The sequence below is a fragment of the Narcine bancroftii genome, chromosome 12 (genome assembly GCF_036971445.1).
Source record: "Narcine bancroftii isolate sNarBan1 chromosome 12, sNarBan1.hap1, whole genome shotgun sequence".
NCBI lineage: Eukaryota > Metazoa > Chordata > Chondrichthyes > Torpediniformes > Narcinidae > Narcine > Narcine bancroftii.
Window position 1 is genome coordinate 10,562,856 of NC_091480.1, and position 18,045 is coordinate 10,580,900.

The 18,045-nt window shown below is 45.3% G+C and overlaps 1 protein-coding gene and 1 pseudogene across 5 annotated transcripts in view; one reads left to right on the plus strand and one right to left on the minus strand.

Moving 5' to 3' along the window:
* Positions 1–977: 977 nt before the first annotated feature.
* Positions 978–1,459, minus strand: LOC138747770 (large ribosomal subunit protein uL15-like; annotated as a pseudogene).
* Positions 1,460–11,256: 9,797 nt separating this feature from the next.
* Positions 11,257–18,045, plus strand: part of epn2 (epsin 2) — a 74,053-nt gene continuing 67,264 nt past the window's right edge. For 4 of the 5 annotated variants that reach the window (XR_011347449.1, XM_069906519.1, XM_069906520.1 and 1 more), the window contains exon 1: positions 11,359–11,394. The gene's annotated coding sequence lies outside the window, so the exon portion shown is untranslated. Of the gene's footprint in view, positions 11,277–11,358; positions 11,395–18,045 lie in introns of those variants that run through there. The other variant, XM_069906517.1, reaches the window with a different exon arrangement.

Below are 18,045 nucleotides of genomic sequence, written 5' to 3' on the forward strand. Positions count from 1 at the left end.
TATCTCCCAAACATTCCATCACAATAATCATCGACACATCCATAGTTACTTTCTGAAAAGTGTTTCTGATCTGTCAGACAGGCATTTTTCTTCTGATGAGAATTCTTCTGTTGTCAGCAGTGGAGGTCTTCCTTGGCCTACCAGGCCCTTTGTGATTACTGAACTCATCAGTATGTTCTTTCTTCTTAATGATGTTCCAAACAGTTGATTTTGGTAATGCTAAGGATTGGGCAATGTCTCTTACTGATTTATTCTTGTTTTTCAGCCTAATAATGGCTTCTTTGACTTTCATTGGGCATAACTCTGGTCCTCATGTTGAAAAATGGTAACAGTGGTGATCAAAAGCTTAAAACCAAACCAAACTCTTTCCTAGCTCTGCACCAATAAAGCAATTAAATATTCCTAATTAATCATAAATACCTGTGAAGCCAAATATCTCAAACATCGTGATGCCCTGAAATGAGGAAACAATATTAAAAAAAGTGCTACATGGTCAAAACAAAATGTATACAAATAACTTTAATAAAATGTGGAATGTGTTCTTTAATCACATGAATTGTTTGATTACAAATTTAAAACAGTGGAGCACAGGAACAAATAAATGAAATAATGTGACTTTGTCCCAAATATTATGGAAGGCTCTGTTTTCATGTTATTATCATTATCTGTGCAAAATTGATGAAATGCCAACTTCATTTAATGTGTTGGAAACTTTGAGTGACAGCATCTAGGACATACAGTATCTATTAATAGACTGTCTGACAAAAATGTTTTGGCATCACAATCAAAATTCAAATATATATTGTTATATTTAGTTCTTTTACTTCACACATAGCTGTAAAATTTCTAACACTCACATCTACATTTATTTCAATGACATTTCTGCATCTTATTTCTGCATTTGGATTTAAACTTCTTAATGATTCAATGTAATGCCATATCTCTTAGTTTTTTTTTAAAAGCGTGTTTTTTTTTAAATTGTTGCATCCAGTTAGTTTATGCCATTAACACACAGGCTCCTCCAACTTCCTTGATTTTCTCTTCTGCTTTCCTGCTGAATAACTTGGCCTTGACAATGACCGGCTGTTTTGGAAGTCTTCCTTTACCAAGAACTTAATGGTAACCTGCGTGTACAACATCAATTACAGGTGCTGGTCCATCAGGTTTCTTAGCATAGTTTAATCTGGTTTGTTTGCTGACCAGTGTCCACAACTTATCCACATTTATGATCGGACAGAATAACTGGTTCTTCTTTAAATGGTAATATCTCATCCCAACTTTTCAAAAATAACCAGGGTGATATTTATCAAAGTTGATCCTATGACGATGCTTTCCACCAGTGTTGCCTCGACTGCCAGGATGTTTCCTGTGTTTGCCAATGCGGCCATGACCATGGCTGACGTGTCCTCTCAGCTTTCTGGCTTTTCTAAACCTGGTTGGCATCTTCGCTGGTGACGTCAAGAGGCCCATATCTCTTAGTTAATGCAGTTACTTTTCTTGAATTACTTGCATCAATGTGCATCATTCTTGGAACAGAATGGGTGGAACTAGAACTGAACTAAATCAAAAGTAGCACAACACTGGAAAGTAACAGGAGTTTATACAGCAGATTTCAGATGAAAGATTCAAGTTTTCCATTATAAATAGATATTTACATCCTTTACAGAAACAATTTCATCAATGGATAATCATTCTAATGCACCCTGCATTTACCTTTTCAGCTCTCCTCTTCCACTGAAGGAACCAATCAGCATCCTGAATAAATGAATATAATCAGAAATCTGTTAATCAGAATTGAGCTGAACAATATTTAGCTTGTAGGTAAATTACATTGACATGGTGGGGTTCCATTTATATTGTATCCCCATTATCCTCCATAGTTTGGTAAGATTTTGGGAATTACATACATCGTTAAGTTTGGCCCAGATTTTGATGGCTTTGTCAGTGGACAGCAGAGAACTGCCAGCAGCTATAAACTCAGATATCAGTCTTGAACATATTGGCCAAGTGCTGTCAGTGATATTTCTGCTCCATGCTGCCACAGGTCTCTGGATGGAGGAAACGGCTTTGAAACTTAGACCTGATGTAGGTTCTACAAGCCCAGTCACATGAATAGCAAGTCTACAAGTTCAATTAAGAAGTTAAATTCAATTTTTAAAGGATATTTGCATGGCACCTTTTTAGTGTTTTCGTGCTATTCTAACTTTTTGAAAACAACAATGCTTTAAGCTTGTTAATTTAATTTCAATATCTTGTTAACTCTTCTGAATGTCAGAGGCAACCAGATAAGGTTGCTGTTAGATTTTTGGATGCTGATGGGATGAGTGTGCCATTTTGACAGATGTTTTCCAGCACGAAAACTGACCCTTCAGCCTAACTTGTGAGGCCAACTGAATTCTTTCACAAGTCAGTACCATTTGCCTGCATTTCACTCTTTTCCCCTAAGCCTTTCCTATCCAAATATCTTTTAAATGCTACATTTGAACTCGCCTCTACGACTTCCTCTGGCATATACTCAACCACCCTCTATGTAAAAAAATGTTGTCCCTCAAGTCCCATTTTAAATCTTTCCCCTCTCACCTTTAAATCTATGTCCTCTAGTTTACCCCAATGCTGAGAAAAAGACCCTTTACCTTATCAATACTCCTCATGATTTAATGTAGCCCCTATAAGGTCACTCTTCAGTCTCAACAAAATCCAAGATTATTTTCTCCGTTCTGTTGAACAGTCCTGTGACAATATTGTGGTTGATTTTTATTTGTGTTTGAAAAGATTGTGATTGGAATATAAGGATGTTTAATTGTGTGCTGAATATTGGATTTGGATATTATAGAAGGATTATTTGGCTTTCTGGCATATAATGTTCTGAAGCACTTATTGTTACCAGACTTCCAATCAATTCTTGGCCTTTATATCTGGGACATGAAGAGAGTTGGAAATCAGTGACATCTCTGAAGAAATGTGCACCTCCACTGTAAATTGCTTCTAGTATGTAGATGAGGGGTAGAATTTGAGAGCTTCAATAACAATTTTGTAGTTGCTGCTTCTATATGTAACATTCATAAATGTCACGGAATCAGAGAAAATTGCAGAATACAAAACAAGTAATTCAGCTCATTGCATTCAGACCTGCCAAAAAATGCCAAATTTCTTTTCTGCTTTTATTCCATTCCCCAATAAATTACAGCTCTTTAAATTCCCTCCAAAATATTTATTTCAAATGTGATAACAGTTACTCCCTTCATTTTCATCTCATTTTCTCTTTTATGAAAAAGCAATTTCCTCAACTTCCTTCTAGCTCTTCCAACAGTTAAATCTAGCCCCTTATTCATGAAATAGGAAGAATCACCCAATTGATTCACATTAATAATATCTTCAAATTTCTTTTGATCACTTTTCTTCACCTAATCAATACATTCAAATATTGCTTGGATATCAAAAGACATTGCTAAAAACAAAAATAAACAGAGACTGACCATCAATCACCCATTTAAACTTATACTTCATTAATCCCACATTTTCTTCGTCATCCCCTAGATCAGTGGTTCCCAAACATTTTTGGACAGTCACCCCCTTGGCTCTCAGGCCACATCCCCAGCACTCCCCCCACCCCATACAACGGTGGTGAGCAGGGGTAGTAGGGGGGGGGGAGACAGTGGCACAGTAAGCTGGGGGGGTGGCGGTGGCACTGAGCGGGCAGAGTGGTAGCGGCACTGACGGGGGGGTGGGGTGGCACTGAATGGGGGTGTTGGTGAGTAGTGACACTGAGAACCCCTTGTCACCACTTATTTTCCTCACTTATTTTCCACACCTCGAGTCTGGCCGCGGCAACTGACAGCCCTTCTGAAGACTGCGACACCAGAAAATTATTTCACTGGGTTCTTCATTGAACTTTGCAGCAAAGTGAATAATAACAAGACGGAAGGTTCAGACCACCCCCTTTTTCCTCACCACCCCCCTCAATGCCTCCTTGGATCTTTCCACCACCCACAGGTGAAGGGGGGTGGCACTGCCCACTATCAGAATCAAAGCTCTAGATTCTATGACTTACCTACAAATAAGGGACAATTTACAGGAGCCAATTAACCTATAAGCCTGCAATTCTTTGGGGTGTAAGAGCACCTAGGGAAAACCTATGAAGTCATAGGGAGATTATACAAACTCCCCACTGAGAGCAAACATCAGATTGTGAGTTAGTGGTTCTAGTCGCTAGCTGGCTAGCGTAACCCCTGCACAATAAATGAAATTGTATGATGTCTAAAATGCCTCATAAAAATTTATTCTTTTCATATTCTAAAGGAGTTTGCAACCTTAATCTTGTTAGATTTAAGAAGAATTTGGACAGGTACATGGATGGGAGAGGTATGGGGGGCTATGGGTTGGGTGCAGGTGAGTGGGACTAGGCAAAAAAAAATCATTTGTCACAGATTAGAAGGGCCAAAGGGGCTGTTTCCATGCTATAGTGTTCTATGGTTTCTAATTCTACCCAACAATAGTGTTCTATAGTTTTTCTAATTACCTCTTGTACAACATACTACTCTTTGGTAATTCATGCACGGGGACATCGATATCTCTCTTAATCTCAGTGCTCTACATTTTTCACTATTTAGACAATGTGCTTCTTTGTAATACTTTCTGCTAAAAATGGAGCATTTACGTTTTCCCTCAATTTACTCTATTTTCCAAATCTTTGCCCACTTACTTAACTATCTACACATCTCCATAGCTCATTATGCTTTCTTCACAACTTACTTTACTTATATTTGTGGCATCAGCTAATTTTTTTTAGCATATAAGGTGCTTTTAGCCACGTCATTTATATAAATTGTTAAAAGTTAAAATCTCAGCACAGCACTTTGCATCAATTTGCCAACAAAAGATTCTTTATGCTTACTTGCTATTTCCTGTTGCCCAGCTAATTATCTATCATGCGAATGTACCTCCTCTATAAACATTTATTTTGTACAATTCTCTTTATCTAAATTTCTTCTTACCAAATCTTTAAAAATGTATATTTTTAATTTTTCTCCCCATAACAGCTGACCTGCAGGTTCCTGCTTTGTATCTACCTCCTTTTTTCTTCCCTTTAATTTTGTCACTTTTTAAAATCTTGACATAATAATATGCTTTTTCTTCTTCTTCTATCTATCTAGAACTTTTTTGGTAGCCAAAGATAGTTAGCCACCTTCTTGGTATTTTTCTTTCTTTGAAATATTCCTTTAACCATCTGCCACTGTAAGATGACTAACCAATCATTTAAGCTAATATCTCGTTTTGCTTGACCAGGCTTTGCTTCCATGTTCTCATAAAAGCCCTTATTTAAGCTTAAAATATTAATCATGGTCTCATCCTGCTCTCCCCAAACCTCAGTGTTAGAATGCAATCATTTTCTAATTGATGTTACTTATAGGTGTCTTCATGTTAAGATCATTAATATAGCCTGTTTTCTGCTCGACTCCAGAATGTGTTACCTAAAGAATAAACTCATCTAACATCTCTATGTTACTTTTACTAATCAGTTGCAAGTGATATATTAATTTCGAGCATAAGTTTCTGCTTTGTGAAAAATAAAAACCTACCGGGGGTTGTAGATTAATTGGATATAAATTGGACGTCACGGACTTGAGGGCCGAAATGGCCTGTTATATCAAAATTAAATTAAATTATTTTTATCGATTTGTGTTATTCACATATATCAGTTTGATTGTGGAACTATATGAGACCATTTATAGTTGAAATACAAAGGGCTTAAAAAAAAAAGCTAATTCCTGTTGAATAACTGGTTTCTGCAAGTTTAAAATTTTAAAGTTTAGATTAAGAAAGTGATTTAATGTAATTGTGATCTGGCAAAGGAGGAAAATCCCAACACCCAACCCCAACCAACCAATTTTCCCCTGCAGCCGCTGCAACCGTGTCTGCCTGTCCCGCATCGGACTTGTCAGCCACAAACGAGCCTGCAGCTGACGTGGACTTTTACCCCCTCCATAAATCTTCGTCCGCGAAGCCAAGCCAAAGAAGAGAAGAGAGATCTGGCTACATCTGAATAGCCTGTGGAAATTTAATTTCTAGGATGCTTATGAAGAATGTAGTTTGAATAAAAAGTATCAAAGGGTGGCTAACACTCCAAGAGAAACCATGAACGTGCATTCAGGAAAACAAGAATATTTTGAGGATAATTACAGTGCCCATTCAGAGCCAGCTCTTCAGCGCTTGACGTCCTGCTTTGCGGAAACTGCCAAAATGTTTGGCCTGGAAGTCAGCCTGAAGAAAACTGAGGTCCTCCATCAGCCAGCTCCCCACCATGACTACCAGCCCCCCCACATCTCCATCGGGCACACAAAACTCAAAACGGTCAACCAGTTTACCTATCTCGGCTGCACCATTTCATCAGATGCAAGGATCGACAATGAGATAGACAACAGACTCGCCAAGGCAAATAGCGCCTTTGGAAGACTACACAAAAGAGTCTGGAAAAACAACCAACTGAAAAACCTCACAAAGATAAGCGTATACAGAGCCGTTGTCATACCCACACTCCTGTTCGGCTCCGAATCATGGGTCCTCTACCGGCACCACCTACGGCTCCTAGAGCGCTTCCACCAGCGTTGTCTCCGCTCCATCCTCAACATCCATTGGAGCGCTTACACCCCTAACGTCGAAGTACTCGAGATGGCAGAGGTCGACAGCATCGAGTCCACGCTGCTGAAGATCCAGCTGCGCTGGATGGGTCACGTCTCCAGAATGGAGGACCATCGCCTTCCCAAGATCGTATTATATGGCGAGCTCTCCACTGGCCACCGTGACAGAGGTGCACCAAAGAAAAGGTACAAGGACTGCCTAAAGAAATCTCTTGGTGCCTGCCACATTGACCACCGCCAGTGGGCTGATAACGCCTCAAACCGTGCATCTTGGCGTCTCACAGTTTGGCGGGCAGCAACCTCCTTTGAAGAAGACCGCAGAGCCCACCTCACTGACAAAAGGCAAAGGAGGAAAAACCCAACACCCAACCCCAACCAACCAATTTTCCCTTGCAACCGCTGCAATCGTGTCTGCCTGTCCCGCATCGGACTTGTCAGCCACAAACGAGCCTGCAGCTGACGTGGACTTTTTACCCCCTCCATAAATCTTCGTCCGCGAAGCCAAGCCAAAGACAGTGCCTTAAATACTGTAACTCAAAATGAGACAGTGAATTGGTTCTAAAGATAACAAAGCCATCACTAGTAGAGCAAATACAACAATGGCATCCAAAATATTTTTGAGGTGATATAAATAAGCATAACGTAGCCCTATAAATATAGCTGACAGTAAATAATTCTTCGCATGTTTTGACTAATTTTTTCCAAGCCAATGAGCCCTAGTCACTATCCGATTATCATACACTGGGGAAACATGGCCACATGAACACAAACTTTATAATCCTACAGAATATTATTTGCAGTGTTTAACACTAATTTTAGTCTTTAGAAATCTTGAAATTATACTTTTAGCTTATTATTATTAATAAGCAAAATATTTCTATAGTTAGTGTCTGCTATGCCTATCCCTCCCTAAATATTTCTGGAATGTCCATTGTTTCCAAAAGAAGTTCCTGTTATTCTTGATTTTCTTAATGAACAAGTTAAAGCAGGAAGCAATGTGGCCACAATAAGAAAAATTACTATGCTATTTGTATGCTGGGTTCAGGAAAGATCCTCTGAGACAGTGACTCCTAAGAACTTAAATTTGCTCACCCTTTCCACCTCTGATCCACCAATGATCACTGGATCCACCTCTGGTTTTCTCTTCTTGAAGTCAACAATAAGCTCCCTGGTTTAGGTGACATTCAGTGCAAGGTTGTTGTTGGTGAACCATTCAACCAAGTTTTCAATCTCCCTCCTGCATGCTGGTTCATCACTCCTTTAGGTACAACTCACTACTGTGGTATCATCAACGAATTTGTAGGTGGTGTTGTCGTGCCGAGCCACACAGTCATAGGTCCATAGCGGGAAGAGCAGGGGACTAGGAATGCAGCCCTGTGGTGCTCCAGAACTGATGGTGATTGTGGAGGAAAAATTCTTACCAATCCTCACTGGTTGTGGTGTGGAGGTGAGGAAATCCATGATCCAATGACACAGTGGGGTGCTAAGTCCCAAGTCTTGGAGTTCGCTGATCAATTTTGAGGGGATGATTGTGTTACATGCCAAACTGTAGTCGATAAAGAGCATCCTGATGCATGCATCTTTGAACCAGTGAGATGGCATCTGCTGTAGACCTGTTGGTATGATAGGTGAATTGGAATGGATCTATATCGCCACTCAGACAGGAGCTGATATGCTTCAACACCAGCCTTTCAAAACAGTTCATTATTGCCCATCCTGAGTTTTTTTAGACCCTTGATATCAACCCTTTCCACTTCAGTCTGGAAAGAGAGCCCCAGTCTGAATCATTGTCCATTTCTGCCCTTGGATGCTGCCTGACAAGATGAAGATGATCGTGGACTTTAGGAGGACCAGTAACGATCACCTTCTACTACACATTAATAACTCTGTACTGGAGAGTAGAGGGCACAAAATCCTTGGAGTTCACTTAATTAGTGACCTATCATGGACACTCAACATCTTCTAACTTGTCAGGAAGACACAACAGAGTCTGCACTTGCTGAGAAGATTGAAATGGGCAAGGCTACTGGCCACCATCTTGCCAACCTTCTACAGGACCTCTATCGAGAATGTCCTGGCCAGCTGCAGTGACTGATTAACCATTAAGCTGAGTAGGCTGAACCCTAGGGGCCCAGAAGGGGGCCTGTCAAACAACAATAGAGAAAAGAGATTCATTAGTAGAAATGTTACTTTAATGATACCAACGTGAACTAAGCCACAATATTAAAAGTATTTTAAAATTGTAACAACTTGTAGTTTTCAATGCTCCTGTCGATTGGCTTTCACCTATTCACTAAAATCAAAAATCTGGCCCGTTCAGGGCCGTGGCAGCTCAGTGCAGGATCAATGGCCGTATCCCCCATGCAGCTGGAACCATTCTGTAACAGTGCCAGGGAAACATGCATGCCTGTTGTCACCTGCCTTCTATCCGTAACTCTGTACCCAATTGTTGTTAGAGCGTTAATTCCAACAATTGTAATCGTAAAAACAGATAATTATAAGTAACCCAAACTCTTCAGGAAATTTTATTTTCTATTCAGGTACAGTTGCACACACAGAGTGGGACATGGGTGTACTTGAAAACTAAAGTTAATAAACTGCTTGATCTGGTTTGGCCTTCATGTATCGTGCTTCTTTGAAATGAATATGATAAAATCCACTCTTAACACTAGTGCTGTAGGTGAGCCACTGTTGTTGCAATTTCTTGGCTTAATCTGGCATTAAGGAAACAGTAATATGGTCGTGAACGGTGATATGATCGTAAGTGTCAGCTGACTTCAACGATGGATCCAGCTTCATATCAAAGGTTCTGTTGCCGTTCAGTTTCAAATGGCAGGAAATTTAATGTGTAAATCACAGTTAGTTCTAAGATAAAACTGGAGCACAATTGCTATTTTAACTTGGACTTGCTCAGTCTGCAGGGGCCCTGCGAATGACCGCAGCCCCTTCTCTCTATGCTTCTCAGTGGCCGGGTCAGCGTCAAGCTCAATCATCAGGTGGCCAGTGACACGCATCCGCTGTCGGGCTATGCCACACGTGGCCTGGGCAGAGCAGTGAACGGGCAGGCGGTGGGGGAGGGGAGAAGCAGCAGCAGCATGTGCCTCTGGTGCCGTCACTCAGCCCTGTAAAATGGCAGCTCGGCCTTAAAGTGTGTTTGCATCGCCGAGGAAGGAGGGAGCAAAGGAGCTGGGCACAGATTGGAAGCAGCGAAGATGTGGGAGGGTTGTGGGGTCGGGGGTGCTGCCAGTCCCTCGAGTTCATAAGCAAAATGGCACTAGAGAGGCATCTGCAGGTCCAGCCTGGGGAAGGGGGGTCAACAGGGACAAGGCGGGAATAGGTGGGGGGAGAGGGGGTCAGGGGAGACCCCTGCAGCATTGAGAGCTTGACTTGTATTTTTGAGTTTGTAAAATTATCTAAAAAGATGGGTGTCAGAAAACTGGGCAGGAATGCAATTTCAGTGCTTGTCATAGGCGCTATTTTCTGTGGACAGGCCTCCGGGTGGGTGTGTATGGGTCGCAAATGACCCCCTCCCTCCACTCATGACCACGACCCTGCGGGCCTTAGGGGCCCGGGTGGTAGTTAATCTGTCACTGGCCGACTGCATTACAATGCGGTACAGTTGCTGCAGAGAAATGGATGGAAGGCCGATCCCCACAGAACCCCAAGAGCGGTAGCGAGGATCACTGGAGTCTCCCTCCCTCCCTATCATTGTCTGAAGAGAGTGTGCAAAATCATTAAGGATCCCTTCCACCCCAGCACACAGCATCTTCCAGCTGCTCCCGTCATGAAAGAGATATGGGAGTACCAGAGCCAGCACGACCACAGGCTTCTTCCCACTGGCAGCAAGAATGCTGAACACGGAATGCTAACCTGCTGAGATTCTCACTTACATTCATTTATTTGTATAGATCAGTAGTTCTCAAATTTTTTCTTTCCACTTGCATCCCACTTTAAGTAATCTTTATGCTGTCAGTGCTCTGTGATTAGTAAGAGATTGCTAAAGGTGGGATGTGAGTGGGAAGGGAAGGTTGAGAACCACTGCTCTGGACCCAATTGTTACTGAAATCTGTTGCTTGAGAAAAATGGTCATCGGCCCATTTCCTTTGGAGTTCTGAAACCGTGCACATAACGAGTCAATGAGGGGTGATGAAACCAGTGGTTCTCAACCTTTTTCTTTCCACCCACGTCCAACTTGACGCAATCCCTGCGCCGTCGGTGCTCTGTGGTTAGGGATTGCTTAAGGTGGCATGTGATGGAAAGAAAAAGTTTGAGGACCAGTGGTCTGGAAGAATTCCTTGCCCCGCATGTCTATTGCGTGTCTGGGCACAGGCACGTGCTCGAGCCGCTGAGGACCCCGAGACCACTGCTTGGGGGGGGGGGGGGGGAGAGGGGGGGTTGTAGCTGTGACGACAGGGTCCTCCTGCCACCGGCGCTGCGCGACCCGTTGGCCCCTTTGATCGTATGTCGGGCGCGCGCGGGGGTGGGGGAGTCTGACGTACCGGCCGCGCGGAGGGACGCCCCGCCCCCTCCCCCCGCAGCGTGAGGCGGCGCGTCGTCGACGCCATGTTGCCGCCAGGCGGGACTGCAGCCTCTCGAGCCTCCGCCGCCGCCGCCCGGTCGCAGGAAAACACCCAGAAGGTTCCAAGCGCCGGGGCGCGTGCGGAGGGCGGGGGAGAGAGGTTGAGGGGGGAGTGGAGAAGCGGGCGGCCTGGGGAGAGAGGTTGAGGGGGGAGTGGAGAAGCGGGCGGCCGTGCAGGTAGGAGGAAGGGCTGTCGGATCGGGGGGGAGGGGGGAGGGGGGAGGGCGAGACCGTGACCGTGGGGGAGGGCGGCCGGGGCACAGTTTGACGCGAGTCCGAGTGGAGCAGGCCCGGGCCGGACCGAGCAGGGCCCTCCCCCCCTCCTCCTCCCTCCCCCCTCCTCCTCCCTCCCCCCTCCTCCTCCCTCCCCCCTCCTCCTCCCTCCCCCTCCTCTCCTCCCCCCCTCCTCCTCCCTCCCCCCTCCTCCTCCCTCCCCCCTCCTCCTCCCTCCCCCTCCTCCTCCCTCCCCCCTCCTCCTCCCTCCCCCCTCCTCCTCCCTCCCCCTCCTCCTCCCTCCCCCCTCCTCCTCCCTCCCCCCTCCTCCTCCCTCCCCCCTCCTCCTCCCTCCCCCCTCCTCCTCCCTCCCCCCTCCTCCTCCCTCCCCCCTCCTCCTCCCTCCCCCCTCCTCCTCCCTCCCCCCTCCTCCTCCCTCCCCCCTCCTCCTCCCTCCCCCCTCCTCCTCCCTCCCCCCTCCTCCTCCCTCCCCCCTCCTCCTCCCTCCCCCCTCCTCCTCCCTCCCCCCTCCTCCTCCCTCCCCCCTCCTCCTCCCTCCCCCTCCTCCTCCCTCCCCCTCCTCCTCCCTCCCCCCTCCTCCTCCCTCCCCCCTCCTCCTCCCTCCCCCTCCTCCTCCCTCCCCCTCCTCCTCCCTCCCCCCTCCTCCTCCCTCCCCCCTCCTCCTCCCTCCCCCCTCCTCCTCCCTCCCCCCTCCTCCTCCCTCCCCCCTCCTCCTCCCTCCCCCCTCCTCCTCCCTCCCCCCTCCTCCTCCCTCCCCCTCCTCCTCCCTCCCCCCTCCTCCTCCCTCCCCCTCCTCCTCCCTCCCCCTCCTCCTCCCTCCCCCTCCTCCTCCCTCCCCCCTCCTCCTCCCTCCCCCCTCCTCCTCCCTCCCCCCTCCTCCTCCCTCCCCCCTCCTCCTCCCTCCCCCCTCCTCCTCCCTCCCCCCTCCTCCTCCCTCCCCCCTCCTCCTCCCTCCCCCCTCCTCCTCCCTCCCCCCTCCTCCTCCCTCCCCCCTCCTCCTCCCTCCCCCCTCCTCCTCCCTCCCCCCTCCTCCTCCCTCCCCCCTCCTCCTCCCTCCCCCCTCCTCCTCCCTCCCCCCTCCTCCTCCCTCCCCCCTCCTCCTCCCTCCCCCCTCCTCCTCCCTCCCCCCTCCTCCTCCCTCCCCCCTCCTCCTCCCTCCCCCCTCCTCCTCCCTCCCCCCTCCTCCTCCCTCCCCCCTCCTCCTCCCTCCCCCCTCCTCCTCCTCCCCCCTCCTCCTCCCTCCCCCCTCCTCCTCCTCCCCCCTCCTCCTCCCTCCCCCCTCCTCCTCCCTCCCCCCTCCTCCTCCCTCCCCCCTCCTCCTCCTCCCCCCTCCTCCTCCCTCCCCCCTCCTCCTCCCTCCCCCCTCCTCCTCCCTCCCCCCTCCTCCTCCCTCCCCCCTCCTCCTCCCTCCCCCTCCTCCTCCCTCCCCCTCCTCCTCCCTCCCCCCTCCTCCTCCCTCCCCCCTCCTCCTCCCTCCCCCTCCTCCTCCTCCCCCCTCCTCCTCCCTCCCCCCTCCTCCTCCCTCCCCCTCCCGGCGACCTGCTCCATGAGGGCGGCGGGCGGAAAGTTTCCACTTGTTGGCCGGTCGATTTCGGGACTGGGGTGATGGCTGCGGCCTGGATCGAGTCCGGGTTCTCCTGGGTACCAGCCTGGTTGGGTTCTGGGATGTCCCGGTATCAGCCATCAGCAGAGCCGTGACCTGTCAACTGTGTTGTGAATGATTTAAAGGACCCGGCTGGCCTGATCCCCTCATTAAAGGTGTCATTTAATGCCCCCACCTTCTGGTGCTGATCCTGTCTGCTGTTGCCTTGCTGAATTTGCTTTCTTCTTTAAGTATGTATTTAAAATTCCATGTTTGCAATCTTCATTTTATTCCTTATTTCCCCCCCCCCCTCGTTAAAGGTAATGAAAGGGATGTCTTCCCTCCCTCGTTGCAATTATTTATCCCTGCAAAATGAATAATTTTGGGGGGAGAGGATTGGGCAATTTTAATCCCAAAAGGTGGTAAAACGAACTTTTATATAAAGGAAATTTGACGTGTTTTGTCAGCCTGGTTGGCAGTGTGTATAAGTAATGAGTTGGAGGAAGAATCATTTGTGGGATCCAAGTAAGAAATTTAGGATGTACACATGTGCTTTACTTGTCTGTGACTGTATTTAACGTAGGGAATGAATTAAACAATTAATAGATGTTATCACTCGATACTTTTAGTCAATAATGCACTTTTGAATGATAATCACTGAACAAAGAAATGAAATTAAAATTGTATTTATTTTATGTTTTGTCACATTTTCTGATAATGGGAGAACTGCATATCAATTACCCTAGAGAAATGATGCAGCTTTTGAAGTGGAACCTCCTGATAAGCCTGTGGTAAATTAGAACATCTGTGACCTAGTGGATGATCTCGATTCTAAGAATTCATGTGCCAGTGATTAGGAATGACTAGAAATTATTTTGTAATTTTGTCCCACCTCAAGAATGTTTTTCATTATTGATAATTTCTGTCCAAAGAGATCAATTGTTGTGTTTGTTGCTATTATCTTAGATTTGTTTGCATTTTTTTGTGGAAATGCAATTTTGTTGACTTTTGCAGAACAAGGATGTAGCAGTTTCTATTTTTTTGCAATTATTTTTTAATACAAGTTACCTTTTATAAAGTGCTGCAAGTGTCTGCTAGATGTTGATATTAAGGATTTTATTTCTTGAAAATGAAGTTGTGTCACAGTTCACCTTATCTGCAAATTAACTTTTATGGGTAGATTGTGATTGGTCAACAAATACTCACCTTGCAGATGGTGCAGTCATCTCAGAGATGAATAATAAGATCTTTCAATTTTAGAAATGTTGTAAACATGAAAACAATTCTTCCCTGGAGTTCATTTTAGAAGCATTGTCCCCAAATAATTTTGGATGAGGAAGGGTAGTTTCAGTCTTCTCACTGCCGGTTATCTTTCAGACATACTTTTAACAAGGCAGCGTTCTTTTGTTTTACTGAGGTCTTGATCTTGCATCAAATTTTGGATTAAGATTCACACCCACAATTTCTGCCTCCATGGTAAGATTGCTGAGAACAATGCTCACATTTATCATCGTCTTTTTAATGCAGTTAAATGTGTTCAGCCTTTTAACGACAGGATCAATAAGACATTTTTATCTATGAGGCGTGGAGGGGGGTGTCCAGGTTTGATTAAAAATGTTGTTGGATTATCATAATGGAAGGACATCATGTTGTGAAGTAGTTTAAATTTGGATTTCTGAAAAGGTGGCGTGATTGAACTCACTGGAAGTATACTCTTGACATTAGAATTGGAGAAGCACAGAGATGAGAAATGTTTGCACAGCTGGAGGAGGTTACTGTGAAGGGGAAGGTTGAAATCATTGAGTAACCAGAAAATAAGGTCAAGGAATTTAAAGGAGACTGAGAGGAGTGTTTTTGATGAACATCACTTTACTCATGGACCAATTTCAAGGCTGACAAGAAGATTGGGATACTTAAAAAGTAATGAAATAGATGAGACCTGTATGAAAGTTTCAACACCACACAAGCTAAGACAAGATCTTAATGATGTGGTTGGCTCTTGAATGATCTTAAAGTCACTCTATTTTTGACAGTTAGGGATGGGCATTTAATGCTGGTCTTTCCAATATTGTTCACATTACAAAACAATGATTTTTTTTAATATGGAGTGAATTAGGCAGTGTTGTAAACATGAAAACAATTCTTCCCTGGAGTTCATTTTAGAAGCATTGTCCCAAATAATTTTGGATGAGGAAGGGTAGTTTTAATAAATGAGTAATTATATGGCTAAAAACAATAAGAGAATGAAACAAAGTAAGAACATTTCAACTCACCTTGACAGTGGGAGATTGGTTAGAGGAGGATGACGTGATCTCTATGCTGAATGCTGTAATAGATCAAGGAGCATCCATGTGGAAAGATGATTTGCCATGACATTGTAACCAAGATTATTATTTGTGATTTATAGAAAGCCATTTTAATTGTAATGAAGACGAAATCAGATTCAAATGTGGAGTTGCAGAAAAAATGGGCATGCATTAGGGAGGGGACAGGAAGTTTCAAGACTCCTTGAAGAAATTAATGCTGGAGATGAGTATTGGCTGGTTACGGTTGTGATGGAAGATTTTTTTTATGGGTATGATGGCTTATTTGAAAGTATTATGTAGGATGAGGGAAGAGTTAAGTTTGGTTATTGTTATATGTAGCAAGGTGGGGTGATAGAGGTTGTTTAGTGAGTTAGATAGCATACGAAGTATTACAAACGAGGCACAGTCCAAAAGTGCAGAGTTATGCAGTGAGATTAATTGGTATGGAGGAAAGGCAACATAATTTTACTATTCTGAAGTACATTCAGGAATTTGTTAATGACAAAAAAAATGGTCCTTGAATCTGGCAGTGTGTAATATCATACTCATGAACCTTCTTTCTGATAAGAGTAGGGTGAAGAGAGTGTAGCTGGGATGAGATAAGTGGCTTCTCTTCCAGGGCAGGGGTCGATGGAGAGGTGGAAGGGCATGTGTGAAGTGCATTCACAACCTTTTGCAGTCTTGGGTGGAGCAGTTACCGTACTATGCAGTGTTGGATTATGAAAAGCTTTCAATGGCATCTTCAGAAGTTGTGAAGGGAAGATTTGGCTCCAGGGACGTCGACGAGCAGGGGCTGAGAAGGAGCTCCTTATGTGGAAAGGTAGTTTTGAAATAACATATTTATAGTAAGAAAGGAAGAAATGGAGTCAGTTGGGGTAGTTAAGTGCTCCAATTGTGGGATGTGGGAAGTCAGAGACACCACAGCTGTTCCTGACGACTACACCTGCAAAAGGTGCATCCAATTACATATAATGAGTGACCGTGTTAGGGAACTTGAGCTGCAGTTGGATGAACTGAGGCAGTGATAGAGAAGAGTTACAGGGAGACAGTCACCCCTAGAAGGCAGGAGTCAGGGAATTGGGTGACTGTGAGGAAAGGAGGGAGAGTGCCTGTACAGAGTACCCCTGTGGAAGTGCCCCTCAGCAACGTATTCTGCATTGGATACTGCTGGGGGCAATAGCCTATCGGGGATGAGTCGTCGGGGGTCAGGTCTCTGGCACAGGGGCTGCCCCTGACCTGAGGTTCAGAAGGGAAGGAGGGATAAGAACAGGATACTTGTAGTTGGGGACTCGTTAGTCAGAGGGACAGATAGAAGGTTTGTGGGACGAGATCGGGTATCCAGGTTGGTCTGTTGCCTCCCTGGTGCCAGGGTCAGGGATATCTCTGATCGAGTTCACAGCATTCTGCAAGGTGTTAGGTCTGCTTTGTTCATGAATGAGTGAGACAAACACCAGACTGAGTCGAAATCAGGGTTCTTTGTTCTTTATTACCGGATTGTAACGCTTGCGACTAACAAAGTTAGTCGGAGAATGCATTCTGCCGTTATCAGCAAAATGGTGATTTTTTATACCCTTGGATATGTGCTTAGAACATCATCATATCATTACTTGTCCAATGACTAAAACTGTTGCTATCCTTTCCCTGCTAGCTTCCTGCCTCTCAATCCATCAATGTCTCTCTTATCTTGTAAGTACAAGGATGCATTCACATCTTGTTACAGCCCTGTACATTCCCATCTCATGATGTTTTACCTAACAGGAGTACAATGACACCTCCCCTTCTTGTTACTGCCCTGTACAGGGTAACTCCCTACACATTCCCATCTCATGATGTTTTACCTTACAAAGGGGAAGGAGAACAGCCAGAAGTCGTGGTCCATGTGGGGACCAATGACTTGGTTAGAAGTGGGGATGAGGTCCTGAAACAGGATTATGCGGAATTAGGTAGGAAGTTAAAAAACAGGACCTCCAAGGTAGTAATCTCTGGATTGCTGCCGGTGCTACGCGCTAGTGAGGGTAGAAATAGGAAGATGTGGAGGATGAATGCGTGGCTAAAGAGATGGTGCAGGGGGCAAGGGATAAGATTTCTGGATCATAGGGATCTCTTCTGGGGAAGGTCAGACCTGTACAAGAGGGACGGACTCCACTTGAACTGGAGGGGGACCAATGTGCTGGCAAGCAGATTTGCTAGAGCTGTGGGGGAAGGTTTAAACTCATTTGGCAGGGGGGTGGGGATCAGAGTGTGAGAGCAGTGCCAAGGGAGCATGGCCACCTAGATAGGAATAATAACGATAACAAAGGTAGGATGGAGATTAGGGTAAAAGGTAGAAAAGAGAATGTAGGTGAGGGTCATTCTCTGAGATGCATATATTTTAATGCAAGAAGCATAGTGAACAAGGTAGATGAGCTTAGAGCATGGACAGATACTTGGGGTCATGACATTGTGGCAATTAGTGAGACCTGGCTACAGGAGGAGCAGAACTGGCAACTTAATATTCCAGGATACATTTGTTTTAGATGTGATAGATCATGGGGTAAAAAAAGGGGGAGGAGTTGCTTTGCTTGTTAAAGAGGACATCACTGCCGTGATGGTTATATGGTTATATGGGATGGTGAAATACTGGATCTCCTGTTAGGGAACGAGCTAGGTCAGGTATCGGGCATTAATGTTGGAGAACAAATTGGGTCTAGTGATCATAACTCTTAG